The sequence below is a fragment of the Hemicordylus capensis genome, chromosome 16, assembly GCF_027244095.1.
Source record: "Hemicordylus capensis ecotype Gifberg chromosome 16, rHemCap1.1.pri, whole genome shotgun sequence".
NCBI lineage: Eukaryota > Metazoa > Chordata > Lepidosauria > Squamata > Cordylidae > Hemicordylus > Hemicordylus capensis.
Window position 1 is genome coordinate 16,547,061 of NC_069672.1, and position 19,408 is coordinate 16,566,468.

A 19,408-nucleotide genomic window follows, 5' to 3' on the forward strand; every position below is an offset into this window, starting at 1 on the left:
CACTGCTGGCTTTCTCTCTGCCATGGATCACTCTTAGAGCTGATTTACCTGCAGCATGGCTTTCTCGTGCTGGACTTCATGTCTTTGCACTGAGGAGCCCCTAAAATTGTGGGATCCTGCCCTTCTTAGTGGACATACACTGAGGGGTCTCTAACAGGGCCAGGGGGCTTCTATCTCGTGCGGGACTTCATGTCTTTGCAATTGAGAAGCCCCTGAAATTGTGAGTGCCTGGCCTTTTGTGTGGCCATACACTGAGGGTTCCCTAATAGGGCTGGGGGCGTCATTCTCATGCGGGACTTCATGTCTTTGCAATTGAGAAGCCCCTGAAATTGTGAGTGCCTGGCCTTCTGAGTGACCATACACTGAGGGGTCTCTAATAGGGCAGGGGGCATCATTCTCATGCGGGACTTCATGTCTTTGCAATTGAGAAGCCCCTGAAATTGTGAGTGCCTGGCCTTCTGAGTGGCCATATGCTGAGGGGTCTCTAATAGGGCCGGGGGGCTTCTATCTCGTGCGGGACTACATGTCTTTGCCATTGAGAAGCCCCTGAAATTGTGATTGCCTGGCCTTCTGAGTGGCCATACATTGATCGTTCCCTAATAGGGCTGGGGGCGTCATTCTCATGCGGGACTTCATGTCTTTGCAATTGAGAAGCCCCTGAAATTGTGAGAGCCTGGCCTTCTGAGTGGCCATATGCTGAGGGGTCTCTCATAGGGCCGGGGGGCTTCTATCTCGTGCGGGACTTCATGTCTTTGCAATTGAGAAGCCCCTGAAATTGTGAGTGCCTGGCCTTCTGAGTGGCCATATGCTGAGGGCGGTATTATAGGGCCGGGGGGCTTCTATCTCGTGCGGGACTTCATGTCTTTGCAATTGAGAAGCCCCTGAAATTGTGAGTGCCTGGCCTTCTGAGTGGCCATACACTGAGGGGTCTCTAATAGGGCTGGGGGCATCATTCTCATGCGGGACTTCATGTCTTTGCAATTGAGAAGCCCCTGAAATTGTTAGTGCCTGGCCTTCTGAGTGGCCATATGCTGAGGGGTCTCTAATAGGGCCGGGGGGCTTCTATCTCGTGCGGGACTACATGTCTTTGCCATTGAGAAGCCCCTGAAATTGTGAGTGCCTGGCCTTTTGAGTGGCCATACATTGAGGGGTCTCTAATAGGGCTAGGGGGCTTCTATCTCATGCAATACTTCATGTCTTTGCAATTGAGAAGCCCCTGAAATTGTGAGTACCTGGCCTTCTGAGTGGCCATATGCTGAGGGCGGTCTTATAGGGCCGGGGGGCTACTATCTCATGCGGGACTTCATGTCTTTGCAATTGAGAAGCCCCTGAAATTGTGAGAGCCTGGCCTTGTGAGTGGCCATATGCTGAGGGGTCTCTTATAGGGCCGGGGGGCTTCTATCTCATGCGGGACTTCACGTCTTTGCAACTGAGAAGCCCCTGAAATTGTGAGTGCCTGGCCTTCTGAGTGGCCATACATTGATGGTTCTCTAATAGGGCTGGGGGGCTTCTATCTCTTGCGGGACTTCATGTCTTTGCAATTGAGAAGCCCCTGAAATTGTGAGTGCCTGGCCTTCTGAGTGGCCATATGCTGAGGGCGGTCTTATAGGGCCGGGGGGCTTCTATCTCATGCAGGACTTCATGTCTTTGCAATTGAGAACCCCCTGAAATTGTGAGTGCCTGGCCTTCTTAGTGGCCATATGCTGAGGGGTCTCTAATAGGGCCGGGGGGCTTCTATCTCATGCAGGACTTCATGTCTTTGCAACTGAGAAGCCCCTGAAATCGAGAGTGCCTGGCCTTCTGAGTGGCCATATGCTGAGGGGTCTCTAAAAGGGCTGGGGGGCTTCTATCTCTTGCGGGACTTCATGTCTTTGCAATGGAGAAGCCCCTGAAATTGTGAGTGCCTGGCCTTCTGAGTGGCCATACACTGAGGGGTCTCTAATAGGGCCGGGGGGCTTCTATCTCGTGCGGGACTTCATGTCTTTGCAATTGAGAAGCCCCTGAAATTGTGAGTGCCTGGCCTTCTGAGTGACCATACACTGAGGGGTCTCTAATAGGGCTGGGGGCATCATTCTCATGCGGGACTTCATGTCTTTGCAATTGAGAAGCCCCTGAAATTGTGAGTGCCTGGCCTTCTGAGTGGCCATACACTGAGGGGTCTCTAATAGGGCCGGGGGGCTTCTATCATATGCGGGACTTTACGTCTTTGCAATTGAGAAGCCCCTGAAATGGTGAGTACCTGGCCTTCTGAGTGGCCATATGCTGAGGGATCTCTTATAGGGCCGGGGGGCTTCTATCTCTTGTGGGACTTCATGTCTTTGCAATTGAGAAGCCCCTGAAGTTGTGAGTGCCTGGCCTTCTTAGTGGCCATATGCTGAGGGGTCTCTAATAGGGCCGGGGGGCTTCTATCTCGTGCGGGACTTCATGTCTTTGCAATTGAGAAGCCCCTGAAGTTGTGAGTGCCTGGCCTTCTTAGTGGCCATATGCTGAGGGGTCTCTAATAGGGCCGGGGGGCTTCTATCTCGTGCGGGACTTCATGTCTTTGCAATTGAGAAGCCCCTGAAGTTGTGAGTGCCTGGCCTTCTGAGTGGCCATACATTGATGGTTCCCTAATAGGGCTGGGGGCGTCATTCTCATGCGGGACTTCATGTCTTTGCAATTGAGAAGCCCCTGAAATTGTGGGTGCCTGGCCTTTTGTGTGGCCATATGCTGAGGGGTCTCTTATAGGGCTGGGGGCGTCATTCTCATGCGGGACTTCATGTCTTTGCAATTGAGAAGCCCCTGAAATTGTGAGTGCCTGGCCTTTTGTGTGGCCATATGCTGAGGGGTCTCTTATAGGGCCGAGGGGCTTCTATTTCATGCGGGACTTCATGTCTTTGCAATTGAGAAGCCCCTGAAATTGTGAGTGCCTGGCCTTCTGAGTAGCCATACGCTGAGGGGTCTCTAATAGGGCCGGGGGGCTTCTATCTCATGCGGGACTTCACGTCTTTGCAACTGAGAAGCCCCTGAAATTGTGAGTTCCTGGCCTTCTGAGTGGCCATACATTGATGGTTCTCTAATAGGGCTGGGGGGCTTCTATCTCTTGCGGGACTTCATGTCTTAGCAATTGAGAAGCCCCTGAAATTGTGAGTGCCTGGCCTTCTGAGTGGCCATACACTGAGGGGTCTCTAATAGGGCCGGGGGGCTTCTATCTCATGCGGGACTTTACGTCTTTGCAATTGAGAAGCCCCTGAAATGGTGAGTGCCTGGCCTTCTGAGTGGCCATATGCTGAGGGGTCTCTAATAGGGCCGGGGGGCTTCTATCTCGTGCGGGACTTCATGTCTTTGCAATTGAGAAGCCCCTGAAGTTGTGAGTGCCTGGCCTTCTTAGTGGCCATATGCTGAGGGGTCTCTAATAGGGCCGGGGGGCTTCTATCTCGTGCGGGACTTCATGTCTTTGCAATTGAGAAGCCCCTGAAGTTGTGAGTGCCTGGCCTTCTTAGTGGCCATATGCTGAGGGGTCTCTAATAGGGCCGGGGGGCTTCTATCTCGTGCGGGACTTCATGTCTTTGCAATTGAGAAGCCCCTGAAGTTGTGAGTGCCTGGCCTTCTGAGTGGCCATACATTGATGGTTCCCTAATAGGGCTGGGGGCGTCATTCTCATGCGGGACTTCATGTCTTTGCAATTGAGAAGCCCCTGAAATTGTGAGTGCCTGGCCTTTTGTGTGGCCATATGCTGAGGGGTCTCTTATAGGGCCGAGGGGCTTCTATTTCATGCGGGACTTCATGTCTTTGCAATTGAGAAGCCCCTGAAATTGTGAGTGCCTGGCCTTCTGAGTGGCCATATGCTGAGGGGTCTCTTATAGGGCCGAGGGGCTTCTATTTCATGCGGGACTTCATGTCTTTGCAATTGAGAAGCCCCTGAAATTGTGAGTGCCTGGCCTTCTGAGTGGCCATACGCTGAGGGGTCTCTAATAGGGCCGGGGGGCTTCTATCTCATGCGGGACTTCACGTCTTTGCAACTGAGAAGCCCCTGAAATTCTGAGTTCCTGGCCTTCTGAGTGGCCATACATTGATGGTTCTCTAATAGGGCTGGGGGGCTTCTATCTCTTGCGGGACTTCATGTCTTTGCAATTGAGAAGCCCCTGAAATTGTGAGTGCCTGGCCTTCTGAGTGGCCATATGCTGAGGGCGGTCTTATAGGGCCAGGGGGCTTCTATCTCATGCAGGGCTTCATGTCTTTGCAATTGAGAAGCCCCTGAAATCGTGAGTGCCTGGCCTTCTGAGTGGCCATATGCTGAGGGGTCTCTAAAAGGGCTGGGGGGCTTCTATCTCTTGCGGGACTTCATGTCTTTGCAATGGAGAAGCCCCTGAAATTGTGAATGCCTGGCCTTCTGAGTGGCCATACACTGAGGGGTCTCTAATAGGGCCGGGGGGCTTCTATCTCATGCGGGACTTCATGTCTTTGCAATTGAGAAGCCCCTGAAATTGTGAGTACCTGGCCTTCTGAGTGGCCATATGCTGAGGGGTCTCTAATAGGGCCGGGGGGCTTCTATCTCGTGCGGGACTACATGTCTTTGCAATTGAGAAGCCCCTGAAGTTGTGAGTGCCTGGCCTTCTGAGTAGACATGTGCTGAGGGGTCTCTAAGAGGGCTGGGGGCGTCATTCTCATGCGGGACTTCATGTCTTTGCAATTGAGAAGCCCCTGAAATTGTGAGTGCCTGGCCTTCTGAGTGGCCATACGCTGAGGGGTCTCTAATAGGGCCGGGGGGCTTCTATCTCATGCGGGACTTCACGTCTTTGCAACTGAGAAGCCCCTGAAATTCTGAGTTCCTGGCCTTCTGAGTGGCCATACATTGATGGTTCTCTAATAGGGCTGGGGGGCTTCTATCTCTTGCGGGACTTCATGTCTTTGCAATTGAGAAGCCCCTGAAATTGTGAGTGCCTGGCCTTCTGAGTGGCCATATGCTGAGGGCGGTCTTATAGGGCCAGGGGGCTTCTATCTCATGCAGGGCTTCATGTCTTTGCAATTGAGAAGCCCCTGAAATCGTGAGTGCCTGGCCTTCTGAGTGGCCATATGCTGAGGGGTCTCTAAAAGGGCTGGGGGGCTTCTATCTCTTGCGGGACTTCATGTCTTTGCAATGGAGAAGCCCCTGAAATTGTGAGTGCCTGGCCTTCTGAGTGGCCATACACTGAGGGGTCTCTAATAGGGCCGGGGGGCTTCTATCTCATGCGGGACTTCATGTCTTTGCAATTGAGAAGCCCCTGAAATTGTGAGTACCTGGCCTTCTGAGTGGCCATATGCTGAGGGGTCTCTAATAGGGCCGGGGGGCTTCTATCTCATGCGGGACTTCATGTCTTTGCAATTGAGAAGCCCCTGAAGTTGTGAGTGCCTGGCCTTCTGAGTAGACATGTGCTGAGGGGTCTCTAAGAGGGCTGGGGGCGTCATTCTCATGCGGGACTTCATGTCTTTGCAATTGAGAAGCCCCTGAAATTGTGAGAGCCTGGCCTTGTGAGTGGCCATATGCTGAGGGGTCTCTTATAGGGCCGGGGGGCTTCTATCTCATGCGGGACTTCACGTCTTTGCAACTGAGAAGCCCCTGAAATTGTGAGTTCCTGGCCTTCTGAGTGGCCATACATTGATGGTTCTCTAATAGGGCTGGGGGGCTTCTATCTCTTGCGGGACTTCATGTCTTAGCAATTGAGAAGCCCCTGAAATGGTGAGTACCTGGCCTCCTGAGTGGACATATGCTGAGGGGTCTCTAATAGGGCCGGGGGGCTTCTATCTCGTGCGGGACTTCATGTCTTTGCAATTGAGAAGCCCCTGAAATTGTGAGTGCCTGGCCTTCTTAGTGGCCATATGCTGAGGGGTCTCTAATAGGGCCGGGGGGCTTCTATCTCGTGCGGGACTTCATGTCTTTGCAACTGAGAAGCCCCTGAAGTTGTGAGTGCCTGGCCTTCTGAGTGGCCATACATTGATGGTTCCCTAATAGGGCTGGGGGCGTCATTCTCATGCGGGACTTCATGTCTTTGCAATTGAGAAGCCCCTGAAATTGTGGGTGCCTGGCCTTTTGTGTGGCCATATGCTGAGGGGTCTCTTATAGGGCCAAGGGGCTTCTATTTCATGCGGGACTTCATGTCTTTGCAATTGAGAAGCCCCTGAAATTGTGAGTGCCTGGCCTTCTGAGTGGCCATATGCTGAGGGGTCTCTTATAGGGCCGAGGGGCTTCTATTTCATGCGGGACTTCATGTCTTTGCAATTGAGAAGCCCCTGAAATTGTGAGTGCCTGGCCTTCTGAGTAGCCATACGCTGAGGGGTCTCTAATAGGGCCGGGGGGCTTCTATCTCATGCGGGACTTCACGTCTTTGCAACTGAGAAGCCCCTGAAATTGTGAGTTCCTGGCCTTCTGAGTGGCCATACATTGATGGTTCTCTAATAGGGCTGGGGGGCTTCTATCTCTTGCGGGACTTCATGTCTTAGCAATTGAGAAGCCCCTGAAATTGTGAGTGCCTGGCCTTCTGAGTGGCCATACACTGAGGGGTCTCTAATAGGGCCGGGGGGCTTCTATCTCATGCGGGACTTTACGTCTTTGCAATTGAGAAGCCCCTGAAATGGTGAGTGCCTGGCCTTCTGAGTGGCCATATGCTGAGGGGTCTCTAATAGGGCCGGGGGGCTTCTATCTCGTGCGGGACTTCATGTCTGCAATTGAGAAGCCCCTGAAGTTGTGAGTGCCTGGCCTTCTTAGTGGCCATATGCTGAGGGGTCTCTAATAGGGCCGGGGGGCTTCTATCTCGTGCGGGACTTCATGTCTTTGCAATTGAGAAGCCCCTGAAATTGTGAGTGCCTGGCCTTCTGAGTGGCCATATGCTGAGGGGTCTCTAATAGGGCCGGGGGGCTTCTATCTCGTGCGGGACTTCATGTCTTTGCAATTGAGAAGCCCCTGAAGTTGTGAGTGCCTGGCCTTCTGAGTGGCCATACATTGATGGTTCCCTAATAGGGCTGGGGGCGTCATTCTCATGCGGGACTTCATGTCTTTGCAATTGAGAAGCCCCTGAAATTGTGAGTGCCTGGCCTTTTGTGTGGCCATATGCTGAGGGGTCTCTTATAGGGCCGAGGGGCTTCTATTTCATGCGGGACTTCATGTCTTTGCAATTGAGAAGCCCCTGAAATTGTGAGTGCCTGGCCTTCTGAGTGGCCATATGCTGAGGGGTCTCTAATAGGGCCGGGGGGCTTCTATTTCATGCGGGACTTCATGTCTTTGCAATTGAGAAGCCCCTGAAATTGTGAGTGCCTGGCCTTTTGTGTGGCCATATGCTGAGGGGTCTCTTATAGGGCCGAGGGGCTTCTATTTCATGCGGGACTTCATGTCTTTGCAATTGAGAAGCCCCTGAAATTGTGAGTGCCTGGCCTTCTGAGTGGCCATATGCTGAGGGGTCTCTAATAGGGCCGGGGGGCTTCTATTTCATGCGGGACTTCATGTCTTTGCAATTGAGAAGCCCCTGAAGTTGTGAGTGCCTGGCCTTCTGAGTAGACATGTGCTGAGGGATCTCTAAGAGGGCTGGGGGCGTCATTCTCATGCGGGACTTCATGTCTTTGCAATTGAGAAGCCCCTGAAATTGTGAGTTCCTGGCCTTCTGAGTGGCCATACGCTGAGGGGTCTCTAATAGGGCCGGGGGGCTTCTATCTCATGCGGGACTTCACGTCTTTGCAACTGAGAAGCCCCTGAAATTCTGAGTTCCTGGCCTTCTGAGTGGCCATACATTGATGGTTCTCTAATAGGGCTGGGGGGCTTCTATCTCTTGCGGGACTTCATGTCTTTGCAATTGAGAAGCCCCTGAAATTGTGAGTGCCTGGCCTTCTGAGTGGCCATATGCTGAGGGCGGTCTTATAGGGCCAGGGGGCTTCTATCTCATGCAGGGCTTCATGTCTTTGCAATTGAGAAGCCCCTGAAATCGTGAGTGCCTGGCCTTCTGAGTGGCCATATGCTGAGGGGTCTCTAAAAGGGCTGGGGGGCTTCTATCTCTTGCGGGACTTCATGTCTTTGCAATGGAGAAGCCCCTGAAATTGTGAGTGCCTGGCCTTCTGAGTGGCCATACACTGAGGGGTCTCTAATAGGGCCGGGGGGCTTCTATCTCATGCGGGACTTCATGTCTTTGCAATTGAGAAGCCCCTGAAATTGTGAGTACCTGGCCTTCTGAGTGGCCATATGCTGAGGGGTCTCTAATAGGGCCGGGGGGCTTCTATCTCATGCGGGACTTCATGTCTTTGCAATTGAGAAGCCCCTGAAGTTGTGAGTGCCTGGCCTTCTGAGTAGACATGTGCTGAGGGGTCTCTAAGAGGGCTGGGGGCGTCATTCTCATGCGGGACTTCATGTCTTTGCAATTGAGAAGCCCCTGAAATTGTGAGAGCCTGGCCTTGTGAGTGGCCATATGCTGAGGGGTCTCTTATAGGGCCGGGGGGCTTCTATCTCATGCGGGACTTCACGTCTTTGCAACTGAGAAGCCCCTGAAATTGTGAGTGCCTGGCCTTCTGAGTGGCCATATGCTGAGGGGTCTCTAATAGGGCCGGGGGGCTTCTATCTCGTGCGGGACTTCATGTCTTTGCAACTGAGAAGCCCCTGAAATTGTGAGTTCCTGGCCTTCTGAGTGGCCATACATTGATGGTTCTCTAATAGGGATGGGGGGCTTCTATCTCTTGCGGGACTTCATGTCTTTGCAATTGAGAAGCCCCTGAAATTGTGAGTGCCTGGCCTTCTGAGTGGCCATATGCTGAGGGCGGTCTTATAGGGCCAGGGGGCTTCTATCTCATGCAGGGCTTCATGTCTTTGCAATTGAGAAGCCCCTGAAATCGTGAGTGCCTGGCCTTCTGAGTGGCCATATGCTGAGGGGTCTCTAAAAGGGCTGGGGGGCTTCTATCTCTTGCGGGACTTCATGTCTTTGCAATGGAGAAGCCCCTGAAATTGTGAGTGCCTGGCCTTCTGAGTGGCCATACACTGAGGGGTCTCTAATAGGGCCGGGGGGCTTCTATCTCATGCGGGACTTCATGTCTTTGCAATTGAGAAGCCCCTGAAATTGTGAGTACCTGGCCTTCTGAGTGGCCATATGCTGAGGGGTCTCTAATAGGGCCGGGGGGCTTCTATCTCATGCGGGACTTCATGTCTTTGCAAATTGAGAAGCCCCTGAAGTTGTGAGTGCCTGGCCTTCTGAGTAGACATGTGCTGAGGGGTCTCTAAGAGGGCTGGGGGCGTCATTCTCATGCGGGACTTCATGTCTTTGCAATTGAGAAGCCCCTGAAATTGTGAGAGCCTGGCCTTGTGAGTGGCCATATGCTGAGGGGTCTCTTATAGGGCCGGGGGGCTTCTATCTCATGCGGGACTTCACGTCTTTGCAACTGAGAAGCCCCTGAAATTGTGAGTTCCTGGCCTTCTGAGTGGCCATACATTGATGGTTCTCTAATAGGGCTGGGGGGCTTCTATCTCTTGCGGGACTTCATGTCTTAGCAATTGAGAAGCCCCTGAAATGGTGAGTACCTGGCCTTCTGAGTGGACATATGCTGAGGGGTCTCTAATAGGGCCGGGGGGCTTCTATCTCGTGCGGGACTTCATGTCTTTGCAATTGAGAAGCCCCTGAAATTGTGAGTGCCTGGCCTTTTTAGTGGCCATATGCTGAGGGGTCTCTAATAGGGCCGGGGGGCTTCTATCTCGTGCGGGACTTCATGTCTTTGCAACTGAGAAGCCCCTGAAATTGTGAGTTCCTGGCCTTCTGAGTGGCCATACATTGATGGTTCTCTAATAGGGATGGGGGGCTTCTATCTCTTGCGGGACTTCATGTCTTTGCAATTGAGAAGCCCCTGAAATTGTGAGTGCCTGGCCTTCTGAGTGGCCATATGCTGAGGGCGGTCTTATAGGGCCGGGGGGCTTCTATCTCATGCAGGACTTCATGTCTTTGCAATTGAGAAGCCCCTGAAATTGTGAGTGCCTGGCCTTCTGAGTGACCATACACTGAGGGGTCTCTAATAGGGCTGGGGGCATCATTCTCATGCGGGACTTCATGTCTTTGCAATTGAGAAGCCCCTGAAATTGTGAGTGTCTGGCCTTCTGAGTGGCCATACATTGATGGTTGTCTAATAGGGCTGGGGGCGTCATTCTCATGCGGGACTTCATGTCTTTGCAATTGAGAAGCCCCTGAAATTCTGAGTTCCTGGCCTTCTGAGTGGCCATATGCTGAGGGATCTCTTATAGGGCCGGGGGGCTTCTATCTCGTGCGGGACTTCACGTCTTAGCAATTGAGAAGCCCCTGAAATGGTGAGTACCTGGCCTTCTGAGTGGACATATGCTGAGGGGTCTCTAATAGGGCCGGGGGGCTTCTATCTCGTGCGGGACTTCATGTCTTTGCAATTGAGAAGCCCCTGAAGTTGTGAGTGCCTGGCCTTCTTAGTGGCCATATGCTGAGGGGTCTCTAATAGGGCCGGGGGGCTTCTATCTCGTGCGGGACTTCATGTCTTTGCAATTGAGAAGCCCCTGAAGTTGTGAGTGCCTGGCCTTCTGAGTGGCCATATGCTGAGGGCAGTCTTATAGGGCCGGGGGGCTTCTATCTCATGCGGGACTTCATGTCTTTGCAATTGAGAAGCCCCTGAAATTGTGAGTGCCTGGCCTTTTGAGTGGCCATACATTGAGGGGTCTCTAATAGGGCCAGGGGGCTTCTATCTCATGCGGGACTTCATGTCTTTGCAATTGAGAAGCCCCTGAAATTGTGAGTGCCTGGCCTTCTGAGTGACCATACACTGAGGGGTCTCTAATAGGGCTGGGGGCATCATTCTCATGCGGGACTTCATGTCTTTGCAATTGAGAAGCCCCTGAAATTGTGAGTGCCTGGCCTTCTGAGTGACCATACACTGAGGGGTCTCTAATAGGGCTGGGGGCATCATTCTCATGCGGGACTTCACGTCTTTGCAATTGAGAAGCCCCTGAAATTGTGAGTGCCTGGCCTTTTGAGTGGCCATATGCTGAGGGGTCTCTTATAGGGTTGAGGGGCATCTATCTCATGCGAGACTTCATGTCTTTGCAATTGAGAAGCCCCTGAAATTGTGAGTACCTGGCCTTCTGAGTGGCCATATGCTGAGGGCGGTCTTATAGGGCCGGGGGGCTTCTATCTCATGCGGGACTTCATGTCTTTGCAATTGAGAAGCCCCTGAAGTTGTGAGTACCTGGCCTTCTGAGTGGACATATGCTGAGGGGTCTCTAAGAGGGCTGGGGGCGTCATTCTCATGCGGGACTTCATGTCTTTGCAATTGAGAAGCCCCTGAAATGGTGAGTACCTGGCCTTCTGAGTGGCCATACATTGATGGTTCTCTAATAGGGATGGGGGGCTTCTATCTCTTGCGGGACTTCATGTCTTTGCAATTGAGAAGCCCCTGAAATTGTGAGTGCCTGGCCTTCTTAGTGGCCATATGCTGAGGGCGGTCTTATAGGGCCGGGGGGCTTCTATCTCATGCAGGACTTCATGTCTTTGCAATTGAGAAGCCCCTGAAATCGTGAGTGCCTGGCCTTCTGAGTGGCCATATGCTGAGGGGTCTCTAAAAGGGCTGGGGGCTTCTATCTCTTGCGGGACTTCATGTCTTTGCAATTGAGAAGCCCCTGAAATTGTGAGTGCCTGGCCTTCTGAGTGGCCATACATTGATGGTTGTCTAATAGGGCTGGGGGGCTTCTATCTCTTGCGGGACTTCATGTCTTTGCAATTGAGAAGCCCCTGAAATTGTGAGTGCTTGGCCTTTTGAGTGGCCATACATTGATGGTTCTCTAATAGGGCTGGGGGGCTTCTATCTTTTGCGGGACTTCATGTCTTTGCAATTGAGAAGCCCCTGAAATTGTGAGTGCCTGGCCTTTTTGAGTGGCCATACATTGATGGTTCTCTAATAGGGCCGGGGGGCTTCTATCTCATGCGGGACTTCATGTCTTTGCAATTGAGAAGCCCCTGAAATTGTTAGTGCCTGGCCTTCTGAGTGGCCATATGCTGAGGGGTCTCTTATAGGGCCTGGGGTGTCATGCGGGACTTCATGTCTTTGCAATTGAGAAGCCCCTGAAGTTGTGAGTGCCTGGCCTTCTGAGTGGTCACACATTGGTGGTTCCCTAATAGGGCTGGGGGCGTCATTCTCATGCGGGACTTCATGCCTTTACAATTGAGAAGCCCCTGAAATTGTGAGAGCCTGGCCTTCTGAGTGGCCATATGCTGAGGGGTCTCTTATAGGGCCGGGGGGCTTCTATCTCATGCGGGACTTCATGTCTTTGCAATTGAGAAGCCCCTGAAATTGTGAGTGCCTGGCCTTTTGAGTGGCCATGCACTGAGGGTTTCCTAATAGGGCTGGGGGCATCATTCTCATGCAGGACTTCACGTCTTTGCAATTGAGAAGCCCCTAAAATTGTGAGTGCCTGGCCTTGGGTCTATTATAGGGCCAGGGGGCATCTTTTTCATGCGGGACTTCACATCTTTGCGATTGAGGAGCGCCCAAAATTGTGGTGCCTCGCCTTCTTGGTTGCTATTGATTGACTGAATGATTGTAGACTCTTTGCGACCACATAGTCTCTCAGGTATGTTCTGTCTTCAATTTGGCCTTTAAGGTCTCAGTGGTGCATTCATTGATGCTGATTTTGAGTCCATTCACCTTGCTGCTAGTCGTCCCCTTCTCTTTCTTTCAACTTTCCCCAGCATTATGGACTTCTCAAGGAAGCTGTGTCTTCCCCTTTTTCTGTCCGAAGTATAATAGTTTTAGCCTGGTCATTTCTGCCTCCAGTGAGAATCCTGGATTTATTTATTTGATGATCCTCTTTTTTTCTTGGCTGTCCATGATGTCCTCAAACGTCTTCTACAGCAACAAAGTTCAAAAGCGTCAATGCTTTTTCTGTCTGACTTCTGCAATGTCCAGCTTTCACATCCATAGAGTGTCATGGGGAAAAGCACTGTCCGAACAATTCTAATCGTTGTAGGTGTAGACACGTCTCGACATCTAATATGCTTTCCAAGGCCTTCATTGCAACCCTACCAAGTGCTAGTCTGCGGCGTCTTTCTTGACTGCTGGATCCTTTACAGTTCATGGTCGATCTTAAAAGGCAGAAGCTATCCACCACTTCAGTGTCTTCATTGTCAATTCTGAGGCTGGTTGCTGTACCAGTTGTCATTCGTTTAGTCATTGTCCCATTTTTTTCGCTGGGCTCCTTGACTTTCATTACAAGAGCTTGCAGACCATCCACATTCTCAGCTATCAGATTGGTGTCATCAGCATAGCACAGGTTATTGATGTTTCTTCTTCCAATGTAAAAACCACGATCATCTTCCAGTCCAGATTGTCTCAGTATATGTTTAACATATAAGTTGAAAAAATAAGGAGAAGGTATACTGCCTTGTCTTATTCCTTTGCTAATCAGGAACCAGTCTGTTTCATACTGGGGGCCCCTAATTTGGCTGGGGTCTTTCTCATGTGGGATTTCACGTCTTTGCAATGGAAAAGCCCCTAAAATCGTGGGATCCTGGCTTTCTTAGTGGCCATACACTGAAGGTTCCCTAATTGAGCGGGGGTGCTGCTTTCAGATGTTGGACTTCATGTCTTTGCAATTGAGGAGCCCCTAAAATTTTGGGAGCCTGGCCTTCTCAGTGGCTATACATTGAGGGGTTCTTGACTGCATAACTTCGCCCTTCATCCTGTGAGTGAGGTGGCATCTCCAACCTGCTCCTACCATCAGCTTCGCCCACGGAGGAGGCAAGAGATGGTGGAAGTGTGGCATCCCTGACCACTTCAAGCAGCGTGGTGTGCTGAACAGGCTTTGCTTTGGCTGAAGGCACCAGGTGAGTGGACTCTGATCAAGCAAGGAGACATGGCCTTAAGCTTTAAGGTTTCATTCTCCTTGGTCTGGGCTCTGGGATGAACAGAGCTAGTCCTCAAAAAGCCTTTCAAAAGAGAGAAAAGAATAAAAGTCTTTAAAAAGGTTTGTTTGTTGTTCAGAATGCGAAGGGGAGAAAAGACAGAAGAAATTAGTGCAGAAGGAGGAAGAAAACCATGCAGAAAGGAGCAAGAGGAGACATGCAAAGTGAAGAAGTTGGCAATTTGGAGGAGCTGACATGTTCAAGAAGCTTCAGCAAAGAAATGGGCAGGTTGTGCTTGCACAAGTGGGATGGCTTCACTGCTGGCTTTCTCTCTGCCATGGATCACTCTGAGTAGGGCTGATTTACCTGCAGCATGGCTTTCTCGTGCTGGACTTCATGTCTTTGCACTGAGGAGCCCCTAAAACTGTGGGTGCCTGGCCTTCTTAGTGGCCATACACTGAGGGGCCCCTGATTTGGCTGGGGTGCGGCTTTCAGATGCTGGACTCCTTGTTTAGAATGCAAAGGGGAGAAAAGACAGAAGAAATTAGTGCAGAAGGAGGAAGAAAACCATGCAGAAAGGAGCAACAGGAGACATGCAAAGAGAAGAAGTTGGCAACTTGGAGGAGCTGACATGTTCAAGAAGCTTCACCGAAGAAGCGGGCAGGTTGTCGATGCACAAGTGGGATGGCTTCACTGCTGGCTTTCTCTCTGCCATGGATCACTCTGAGTAGGGCTGATTCTCCCTCTGTTCGGAGGAGTATATCCACCATCCTTCGGTTACACTCCTTCCTCCTGAGGAGGATGACTTTCAGGTAGGTGTCAACATTTCATTTACCAGCAGCATAGTCTCCTCATGCTGGACTTCATGTCCCTGCAGAGACTAGCCTTTAATTTGGCTGAGAGGTGGCTTCCTCATGCTGGACTTCATTTCTTGGTACTAAGGAACCCCTAAAATTGTGCGTGGCCTCCTTAGGCTGTACTTAATATCTATTCAGTGAGTATCTCCTGATTTGGGTGGGACATGGCTTTCTCATGCTAGACTTAATGTCTTTTCGCCAGACCCACCCACCCCTGCCTGGTCTTTTGGTACTGCTTTTTCCTGTTGGACTTTACATTTGTTCTTTGAGTATTTCATTTAAAAGGATGGCAGCAGCTTCAATCCTGGCTTCGTGACTTTGCTCTTTTTCTGAGTGATGGTGAAGTGGTACCTCCAAGCTGCCCCAGTCACATTCTTCAGTTTGGTCTGCCCTGCCCACGGAGGAAGCAAGGGATGCTGGGAGTGTGGCATCCCTGACCTCTTCAAGCAGTGTGGTGTGCTTTGCAGGCTCAGCTGGCTGAAGGCACCAGGTGAGTGGACTCTGATCAGGCAAGGAGACATGCCTTAAGCTTTGAAGTCTCATGGAGAGGAGAGCTGGTCTTGTGGTAGCAAGCATGACTTGTCCCCTTAGCTAAACAGGGTCCGCCCTAGTTTCATACGGAAGGGAGACTAGAAATGTGAGCATTGTAAGAGATTCCCCACGGGATGGAGCTGCTCTGGGAAGAGCATCTAGGTTCCAAGCTCCCTCCCTGGTTTCTCCAAGATAGGGCTGAGAGAAATTCCTGCCTGCAACCTTGGAGAAGCTGCTGCCAGTCTGTGAAGACAATACTGAGCTAAAGCGACCTAGGGTCTGACTCAGTATATGGCCGCTTCCTATGTTCCTATTCTCTTTGGGTTGGACTCTGGGATGAACAGAGCTGCTCCTCAAAAAGCCTTTCTAAGGAGAGAAAAGAGGAAAGGTCTTGAAGAAGCTTTTTTCTTTGTTTAGAGGGCGAAGGGGAGAAAAGACAGCAGAAAGGTGCAGAAATTGGGGTTGAGGCACATCGGGTCAGGCAGAAAAGGACAGATGCGGTTAAGGACAAGGGGGGAAAGAGTCTGAAACTTTTTTGTTCCCCCGTGTTCTAGAAGAGAACAGGAGAAAGACTGAAGAAGCGACTGCGGACCAAGGAGAAAGGCCACCAGAAAGGTGCAGCAGGAGCCCTGAAACCTGGAGAAGCAGGAGAAGAAGACTGGCCATCGAGAAGCAGGAGAGGAGGGACGGGCAGGCTCCCCTCCTAGGAGCTGGCGGGCTTCATGCTTGTCTTCATGACGGAGTGGCAGTTCTGTCGCATTGAAATATCCCCACTCCGCTGTGGGGCAGCTTCGACACGAAGATGGTGGCTGTCTCCAAGGGACTCGAATCTTCTGTGGCATCTGAATAGTGGCACAGCCCTGTGAAGCAGCTTAGCCGGCCAGCTGGTGGTGCCCTCCCAAGAGCGGCACGCGTGAGGGGCAGTTTTCTGGCAGTTCCGTCTTCATGCCTCTGCTGTTTCCTGCTCTGAGAAGTCCCCGAGATTCTTGGAGTGTGGTTTCCTCCATGCCTGGCTTGATGTCTCTGCTCCGCATTGCTCAGAGCAGCCACTGAGATGACTGGAGAGCAGCTGACCTTGGGTGTTTCCGGGGGTTTATCAGGAATGGCTTCCCTTGCCCCCATTATTTCTGTATGCTGCTTGCAATATTGTCTAAATACAACCTTAAAATACTTTAACAACTAGAACAAAAATAGGTGTTAAATAGGATAAAATCTAAAAACAAAAACTAGTGTAGTATAACATAAGAAATAGGATAAAATCTAAAAGTATAAACTAGTGTAGTATAATAAGAAATAGTTGTTAGTTTAATATGGAAACTAGTTCAAAGCCCTTTCAAAGCAGATTAAATATTTTAGACCCATCAGCATATTAAAATATTCCAAGCAGCATATAGAAATGATGAGAAAAGTACACTGATACTAAAAGCCTGAAACCCCAGAACACAGGGGACTTATTCCTCCCAGGAATCTCTCAGGTAGCTCTTGAGTGTCTCCATCCAAGCCAGGCTGGCTGCCCTTGGAAACCTCTTGCTCTGATCAGCCTCCCAGGTAGCTGGAAGGAATATGGCTTGTGTGGCTTTCTTCCTGCCTGACTTCATATCTCTGCCCCAGGTTGCTCCAGCTTTTCAGACCCCACTGAAGACTGGCTGCTTCCCAAGGAGCCTGCATACCCATTTGGTGCTCTGAGCAGTCGTTTGAGCTGCGCCCCTGCCCCGTCTCCGGCCTCCTCTCCACTGCCCACGAGGCAGCGTTCCATCTCTGACCACCACTCCGTTCAGCCTGGCATGCTGGGCAACTGCCAATGGGTGAGGACACTGCCTGACCCTTGTCAGGCAAGGGAACATGTCCTGAAGGCAGTATCTTTAAAGTCCCCTTCTGGGGTTTGGGTGGTTTGGTGAACTCTCACAGTCCTCAAGAAGCCATTCTGCTCTGTCCAGTTTGAACGGCAGGGGAGGGGGAGAGAGAAAGAGGACTGGTGAGGGAAAAGGCTAAGGAGTAGAGATTTTCAAACTCTCCCACGTCCCGGCCAATTTCTTAGACAAAAGAAATGACTGCAGAGAGAGATGAGCAACAGGAGACCCAGGATCAGAAGAAGTTGGAGGAGGAGACCAGGATGAAGACTCTGTGAGATGAAGTATGAGAAGTCTCTTCCTGCTAGGATCCTACAGATCTTCCCCCCCGCTTGGTGCAAGGGTGAGGGCGGGAGGGAATTTGATATAGAAATAAATATTAGTTTTAATTGCCTGTGTACTTCTCTAGCTTCAGGCTTGCAGGATGCTGAAGATGGTATTTCGGAAGAGCCATAAGCCAAACCGAACGACAGGCCATTTTTCTCCAGCGATCTTTGTGGGAAATGTCTGCAGAGCTCTCTTTCCAAAGCTTTTAAAAGGCAACTGACCTCCCCGGTACAAAAGGTGCTTCTCATAGGTGCAGTAGCTGCTGCTTCAGAGCATACTCTGCCATGCGTTGAGGGCCAAGGTCTAGTTAAACACGTCGTTTTTTCACTCCACATCCCCACAAGTAGAACCTTTGTCCCTGGGTTGCAAAACTTCCTGGCCATCTCCAGGTGTCTCTTGAAAGCAACTCTGGAGATGTACAGGGCTTGGTCTTGTGCAAAATGGTCGGGGGGGGGGGCAGGGGTTGTCCAAGAAAAGCCTCCGTGCTGGCAACCCTATTCGTCCCTTGTGTGCTGTTCTTTGGCAGGCCATGCTCCAGTGGCTTAGATCCCACTACTGTTCGCTGTTGGACTTGCTAGTGGCACTTTGACCTTCCCCAGAAGAAAAAGACACTCCCTATGTACTCAGGGTCAGGCCTGTCACATGTCCACTTGTGTTTTTGGGAAGGGGGCGAGGAGAATCACAGGCGGATTCAGAGTTTTCCTGAGCACAGCTTCATTTTTGCAGCACTTTGGAGAGGAAATTAAAACTTGCTGCCCAGTGGAGCTCTCTTTTGAAGTGGAGGAGCAGGATATAAGTCTGTAAAAGAATTCATTGGGGGCATCTTTTTGCACGGTCAAAAAATGCTTATGGCACACCTGACAGATTCTCTTTACGGGATGTAGCATGGATCTCCTTGGTAGGTCCAGACTGACCTCTTAGGGAGGAGAGCTGCCCCTTTGCTAAGCAGAGCCCACCCTTGTGTGCATTCAAATGAGAGACTACATGTTTGAGCACTGGAAGATATTCCCCTAGGGGATGGGGCTGCTCTGGGAAGGGCAGAAGGTTCCAAGTCCCCTCCCTGGAAGCATCTCCAAGATTGGGCTGAGAGAGACTCCTGCCTGCAACCTTGGAGAAGCTGCTGCCTGTCAGTGCAGACGATACTGAGCTAGTCTGACTCGGTATATGGCAGCTGCCTGTGTTCTGAGAAGGCCCCATGTTCAGAAGCACCTGCTGAATACCAGCTGCTATGGGGTAAAGAACAAGGAAAGTTTCCTTGCCTTCTCCTCCTGCTTGTGGGCTTCACTTTGGGGTGTCTGGTTAGCCGCAGAGAGAAACGACTAGATGGATTCTCCTGGGCCTTGTCTGTCACACGAGAGCTGGGAAAGACCCCTGCCTGAAACCTTGGAGAGTTGCTGCCAGTCAGGGTAGACGCTACTGAGCTAGCTGGACCAAGAGTCTGACTCAGTATGAGGCAGCTTCCTGTGTTCACATGTAACCCCTGATGTAAGATGTCAGGTTCATCGGGAACAGGGCTACACAAATTTGGCCTTCCACCGGTGGTTGGACTACAACTCCCATCATCCCTAGTCACAGTGGCCAATAGGGATGATGGGAATTGTAGTCTGACGATCGCTGAAAAAGGCCAGAGTTCTGCAGCCTTGGACGAAGATGACCAAGTAACACTTCCAGGCTCTTCGTTCCTATGGGGTGTGTGTGTGTGTGTGTGTAATTAATTGCAGTATATTAAATATATACCCTTGTATCTCCCAGCCAAGATATATGGCCAGCGCCACTTGGCCTGAGCCAGACGTGGGTATTAAGTGATGATTAAGGGAGCCCGTTTGTCAGAGTGGGGTGTGATTTATTTCAGAGCCAGCCCTAGATTTGCAGGTGGAATTCTTGCTGCCGCCTGACTCAGAGCGGCTTCCGAGGGAAATGGGGAAGTGGCGGAGAGGTTTTTACGTAACTCTTTTGAGCCACCACTCCGAGCCGCGCCATGTCCTGGAGCCACCGCCTGTCCCGGAGC

General features: G+C 51.4%; 1 protein-coding gene across 3 annotated transcripts in view; it reads left to right on the forward strand.

Moving 5' to 3' along the window:
• Window positions 1-19,408, forward strand: part of LOC128338483 (protein-arginine deiminase type-2-like) — a 61,941-nt gene that overhangs the window by 3,378 nt on the left and 39,155 nt on the right. For 2 of the 3 annotated variants that reach the window (XM_053280987.1, XM_053280988.1), the window contains 2 exons: window positions 15,778-17,357; window positions 17,483-17,637. The gene's annotated coding sequence lies outside the window, so the exon portion shown is untranslated. Of the gene's footprint in view, window positions 1-9,151; window positions 15,183-15,777; window positions 17,358-17,482; window positions 17,638-19,408 lie in introns of those variants that run through there. The other variant, XM_053280989.1, reaches the window with a different exon arrangement.